This window comes from Notamacropus eugenii, chromosome 1, assembly GCF_028372415.1.
Source record: "Notamacropus eugenii isolate mMacEug1 chromosome 1, mMacEug1.pri_v2, whole genome shotgun sequence".
NCBI classification, from domain to species: domain Eukaryota; kingdom Metazoa; phylum Chordata; class Mammalia; order Diprotodontia; family Macropodidae; genus Notamacropus; species Notamacropus eugenii.
Window position 1 is genome coordinate 25,042,952 of NC_092872.1, and position 6,000 is coordinate 25,048,951.

Genomic DNA, 6,000 nt, shown 5'->3' on the forward strand with positions numbered 1-6,000 from the left:
CCAGCAAATACATCATGGACTACAGAAATCATCAGATTATCTAAGGCTAGCCAGCCAAAGCTGAGACTCAGAATTTTAGTGTTAGAGGGGATCTTAAGGATGTGTGGCAATGGAAAGCAGTTTTGAGCCAAGTCTTGGTTCAATAAACATTTATTGAGTCTCATTGTAAAGTTGCAAAACACTATACTAGGTTCTGAGAAAGATATTTTAATGAATCTATTATTTCTTTGAAATATAGATATCTTCTCCATAGGTAAAGATCACAATCCCTCCATGCTTTCTTATCTTATTATTTTCTATTTTTTTTTCCAATACAGTATTTAGACAAAGTGGTGGAGACATTCCCCTTGGGGTTTTTTAGCATCTTTGGGGTGCCAATGCAATTTTTGGAATACCCTCATTTTGTCCCTTTTTCTTAATATGTGACCACCTACCTTTTCAATCATGAGTATACTCAACCATGTCTTTTCCACCCCTACCTCTGTGCCCCATAAGACTTTATTGGTACTATGCTAAAAGCCTGTTTACATCAATATATCTTTACATTGCCTGGAGCTATTTACAATTTAAATTTTTCTGAGATCATGGTATTTGACTCTCAGCCACATAGCATCATCAGATATATCAGTTCTTGGAATCATTGAATTGCTATGCAATTTCTGAAATAAAATACAACTCATTTTCTATCTCACTTCTGGACTCAACAAATTACTTAATTTCACCATTTATTCAAGATACTTGTACGGATGGATCGATTTAACAGGCTGCCTACTGAGATGTATAACATAATCTGAGTGATTGTTTATCAAATGTAAATGATCATCTTTGGATTTCACTGAGGATGCTTTGTAGACAGAGATCCATAGATTTAGAGCTGGGTGGCATTTTAGAGATTGTTCACCCTACTCATTTTACAGATAAAGAGGTTAAATGAATTTGCCCAAGTCACATAGCTAGTAAGTGTGAGGAACTGAACATTCATCTTCCTGACCTGGAAGTCCATTGCTTTAGCACTGCCCCCGCCAAGGTGTGCCATCTTTACTTTCTTATACGCATGCACCAATGAAAACATGAGAAAGAAATAAGCCAACTTTTGCAGGTAATTTTCTATAGCAAACTACATCTTTAAAGCCATATTATTAACTAAAATGTGGAGGGAAATGAAAATTCTATGGTGCTTTTGCTGATTTTAAGAAAGCATTTTATTCCATATGGCAAAATGCTTCATTAGAAGTTTTTCTCAGAAAAGATGTGTCTCAAAAGATAGAAAGATGAGCAAGACAGAATTTTTGTCTTCAGTCAATAAGCTTTTATTATGCACTATGGAAGGTACTAGGCATGAAAAAACAAAAAAATGAAATACTCTGATCTCAAAGAACTTTCATTCTATTGTCTAATAGAGGGGATAAGTATACCATAAAACAACACGCATCTTTAATATATGTTACGTTGTCATGAGAGTTACAAAACAGTAACTTGTTGATCCAAACGTCAATAAATTGAGACTACTTACGAGGATACAATTATATAAAGATAAAGTAGAAACTAAAAAATAACACCAGATATAGCTTTTTAGGAATGAAATACCTGGAGAAATTTTAGCTTCTGATTAGAACCAGTACATCTCAATGAGAATTCAGAGGAAGGTAAGATGAGGACAACATTTTGATTGGATTAGAGATAGATTGGAGGCAATAATTAGGCGATAATTAGGAGGTTATCAACAATGTAGGGGATGTAGTGAACTCCTGAAGTAAGGGAGTAGCTGTGTGAATGAGGATAAGGGGACATCTCCAAGAGATATTGTGGAAAAGAAATAACAAAGTTCAGTAACTTCCTGGATACATGGGATGAGTAAAAGTAACAAAGGATGACCCTGAGGTTGCACATTTGGATGACTGAAAAGAGGGGAGTGCCTCAACCATTCAGAAGAGGAGTGAGTTTTAAGGTGAAAAGAATTCTGATTTTGGACAAGTTTTAGATGTCAGCAGGATATTTGTTTGAAATGTACAATGGCAGTTAGGGAATTACCTGCAAAGAGATGATCATTGAGCCCATAGGAGCTGAGGAGATGACCAAGTGAGAAAGGATACAGAAGAAGGAAGAAAAGGAAACTCAGGGGGTACCCAAAGTTAGTAGGAATGATATGGAAGATCTAACAAAGAAGTTAGAGAAGGAACAAACAAAAAGGTAGGAGAAAAATCAAGAAAGCAGCATCCCCCCCCCCAAAAAAAAAAATAGTGCAGAGAAATTAAGAAGGATGAGGATTGAGAAAAGGCCTTTAGATTTGGCAATTATTGTTAATTTTGAAGACAGCAGTTTCAATTTTCCTGGGAAATATAATGAAGTTTTTGTTATTAAAAACCAGTTATGTTCCTTACATTCTCCTCTATTTCTTATAAAGTTTATCTTGCAGCTGGAAAAATATTTCAATACTTCAAAAGTTCCCCTTAGCTGAAAGAGTTCCCAGCCTTACTGTTTGCCCGGATCTCAGCATTACCACCATTACACTTTACTTTGTATTATATCTGCCTACAAATGTCATATCTTCCCCAAGTGCAAATTCCTTAAGGATAGGGCCTTGACATTTTATATCTTAATGGGCCCAGCATCTAAAACAAGGTCTTTCTTGCATATTTCAAGTGCTTATTGGACATTCATTGGATATCCATGACTTCCCTGGTATTGATATTTCCTCCAGTGAACTAATACCTAAATACTAGCCCCTCTATGCTTTAGTATATCCACAGTGTTACCTACTCTCTTGGTTCACAAACTCAGACAGTCCCAGATGGTGCTAACTTTTTCTCCCCTTAGGATTCTAGAGTTAACCCCAGAGGGATTTTTCTGTACCTTTGATTGATTGACTCAGTTCCAAAATCTTGACCTGCATTTTCATTAATTGAGGTAGAAATCCCTACTTTTATACATTTCCCCCTAAATATTTGCTCACCCCAACAAAGGAACTGGAATGATTTTGGTAAAGTCAGTAGTCCCAAATATTGGATAGCTCTCTAGTAACTTGGAGTCTGGGGTAAAGTCTATATGATACACTTCATTAAAAAGTAGGAAAGTAATATTATTCCATGTTTCCAAATGCATGACAATAAACTTAAGAAACTGACATCATAGCTTATTGTTTGTCTTGGTATTTGCAAAAGGTTTTCTTCAACCCTCTTGGAAAGAAAAAGGAAAAAGAAAGAAAAGGAAAGGAAAACCAAGACTCATTTCTCTGAGTGCATTCTCCCTGCGCTCCCAGTTATAGGTATTCCCTCACAAGAATTAGGGACCTTAGGACAACAGGGTCTTGATTTTCAAGAGTTTGTCTGACCCCAAAACAAAACAAAAACAAAAAACCATGGTGGTAAATTTCTCTGAATCTGTCCGGGTTTATTCCTGAATGAAAGACAGTCAGCCACGATTAAAGTCTTTCCCCATTGATAGAACTTGCCAGAGTTTATATATTTTACTGGCCTAGTCTTGTTGTTGTGAGACCCCATATGGAGTTTTCTTGGCAAAGATATTGGAGGGGTTTGCCATTTCCTTATCCAGTTCATTTTACAGATGAAGAAACTGAGGCAAACAGGGTTGAGTTACTTGCCCAGGGTCACACAGCTTGTAAGTGTCTGAGGTTAGATTTGAACTCAGAAAGGTGAGTCTTCCTGACTCCAGACACAGCACTCTAAACACTGCACCACCTAGCTGTGCCCTTAGAAAGCTCCAAATCATTTCCATTCTATAACGAGTCATTCAAGGATAGGGACTGGACCTGGGATTTTATTAATAGGGAGAATGAGACCTCTGCAGATTGACACTATCTCCAGACATAATATATTAGAGTTGTCTCAAACATTATGAAGCTAAGTGTCTTTTCTAGGGTCAAACAGCCACTATACATCAGAGGTAGTAGAACTTGAAGCCAGGTCTTTCTTACTTTGAGGTGGGATTTCAAGTCTCTACTCAAAAGTACTTCTTAGTCATTGGAAAGGATTTTAATGGAGGAACTAGGGGGAAGAAGGGCCTCATCATATTCAGAATCTCCACAAGCATTTATTAAGAGCATCTATACACAAAGTATTGTATTAGACATTAGACAAAAACAAAAAGGAAGCAGACCCTGCTCCTTAAATTTCAAAGAGTTTAGTTCTAGTGGACACACATCTATTCAACGACAAAGCAAAGTTACACTTTTTACCAAATAGCTAAAAGGAGAGAGAACGAAGATACATTTTTTATCACTTCTAAGCTTCACATAATTTTTTCCCCTTAGGCAATATCATGGAAGTATAAAAATGACCAGGAAGGAAATTCCCCAATGGTTAGCTTGATTCTTCCAGAATAAAGCTGCTCACTCAAACAAGCTGTTCATTTTTGGCAAGATGAGTATCACACACTCTGTTCGAGGAAAATATATGTAGGTGAATTTTATGCATTTAAAATCTGACGCGATTTAAACAGTTTCAACATGATTCTATAAATAAGTGAGTGCAGGAGTTATGAATGAGTAGATTATGTGCATAATAAAAATGATGGGAAGCATAAAACAATGTTCTTATATCTTCACAAGAATTCCTGAAAACCATATTTCCAAAGAAGTAAACAATGGAAATAGAAGCTTCAAGCACTGCTTGATTGTATTCTGAATTCACATGATTGTACCATGTTTAATTTAAAAGCATTTTAGCTACTGTATTTCTGGTTCCTGAAGTTATAAGTACAATTATTACTCGATATGAGATTAACATAGCCCTAAGAATTACTGTATCTACTTAATGGTTATGGTTTCTCCCAGGTTTTCTGCAAGGATCCCAAGATTTAATGGTAAGAGATCTTGGAGAATTCATAGTCCAAGCCCTTCACCTTACAAATGAGGAAACATGCTCAGTATAAGAAGCGTGCTTGGAGAGTGACTTTCCTGCTGTCACACAAGTAGGAGGAACCAGAACCAGAACCAGAATACTAACCCAAGTGCTCTGGACAAAAATCCGGTACTCCTTCCGCTATAATATACATGATATCTCTTGGGCATTGTAACTTACCAAAGGATTTATTTTGGATGTCCATTTTACAACACTGTTTACTGAAACTTCATAAAGTTATATATTTTACTGGCAGCTACTGCCATGACATTAAGGGACAATGTGAGAGTAATGCACATATTTAATCTCTTGAAGCTGGCTTGTAGGAGTCTCAAATACAAAATATGACAGCATTTGTTTTTCTTACCACAGAAAAGATGACATCACAAACTGTTAAGAGGCTAAACCATATATTACAGCTCTAATTCAGAGTCACTGTTTGCGTCATAGGACAGCCCAACAGGGACTGAATAGAAAACCCTTAACATTCCTAAGGCTAATAACATATATAAGCTGCTTTGGGTGAGGCCCCATTGGGTGTGGTTTGATCAAGCATGAAATCTTATTTAATAAGAATAATGTTTTAAAAATTGTCACACACACACCCCCCCTTAGTGTGCTGATAGATTTGTCCAAACAATAGTGTGGACAACCTAAGAAAGCAGAAAAGTATGAAATAAACATGGTTAGAAATGTGAATTTAAATAAAATTTTATCTTCTCCAGGGACCTAAAAGCTGATGGTTACCAAACCAGCTTATTTCAAATATGATAACAATGTTCTCTCTACATCAGCTACTCAGTCAATATGATTTATTGAGTACCCATTGTACGTCAGACACCAGCAAGACAAGAAAGAAAGAAAAGATTTCTTCAAAATTTACTCTGAGCCTACAATCTGGGGATTCACAAATATATGCATGAGTGGGGCAGGGAAGGGGTATTACACCTCAGAGCCAGGAAGACTTTGTTCAGTTTCTCTCTCTGACACATACCAAGACAACTCCCTTAACTTTTCAGTGCTCTAGGCAACTCTCTAAACCACAAATTGCAGAGAAGGTGCCACCCTACGTTGACAGAAAGAGGAATGTTTCATCTAGGCTTTCCTTATACCAATAAAATCACAGGTTCAGGCCCTATAC